We start from the raw sequence: 947 nt of genomic DNA, 5'->3' as shown, positions 1-947 counted from the left end.
AACGGATGCAGAAACTGTACGTGCATGGAATGCATTTCTATCAATTGTGTCCGAGCTATATCGGGAGCTGGGTCGATTGCGGTCGGACTATACACGTATCAATTGTTTTCGTAATAACAACCAAAAATTGTTGCGAAAAGTTATCTCATTAACTAACGCCCTTGTCGAAATACTTGGCCAAAGGTGTATGTACACGACCTTAGTCCGGTCGCTTAATTAAGCGAGCCGCGCGTATACACGTCTGAAGGGTGGAAAAAAGATCAATAAAATCGCTAGTCTACAGGGCGACCGCATTCATCCGCCACCCCATTTCTACAACATATTTTGCAACCTCGCCCCCGTATACAGGCCTCGACTGACCCCCCACGCTTCGTTCGCCAGCCCCTCGCTCTTTACCAGCCTCACGTGCTCGTTTCGTTCCCTCTCTTCCGTTCGCCACGGGGGTGGAGTAGGCGCGCGCGCGCGCGCTCGCCGGGGTACGCCGATTTACCACTAGATGGTGACGGAGGGCGAAAACCGTAAGCGAAACGGAGAGAACGCATGCAATCAGACAACGACAGGAGATTGTGTGTGAGAGAGGGTCGAGAGCGCCGCGCGGGTTACTTCCCCTCCCCTCGGCCATCTCGCCGTCGACCAACTGGAGTTTCTCGTCAGCCTGTCAGTTAGTGCCGTGGCGCCGTGACGGTACGGTGTTAGTTGGGTACGTTGTTCCTTATCGCGTCGCGTTTCCTCAATGGGCACCTCGTGGACCCAGTGCGAGAAGAGACGCGGCTGTCGATAGCCAGTGATACCGATACCCGCGCCGATATCACCGCGATCGAGGTGCCCACCGGTTAGTTTTGCATTTTTCTAAATAAATATTCATGTAGCACGTAGCACGTAGGATTGTGTGAGCTTAGAGGCTTGTAAATAGCGTCTTGTCAAGAGAGGTGTACGTGTGAAAAAAT

Source organism: Trachymyrmex septentrionalis, unplaced genomic scaffold (assembly GCF_001594115.1).
Source record: "Trachymyrmex septentrionalis isolate Tsep2-gDNA-1 unplaced genomic scaffold, Tsep1.0 scaffold15, whole genome shotgun sequence".
In the NCBI taxonomy this organism is placed as follows: Eukaryota; Metazoa; Arthropoda; class Insecta; order Hymenoptera; family Formicidae; genus Trachymyrmex; species Trachymyrmex septentrionalis.
This window is presented reverse-complemented; position numbering follows the sequence as displayed.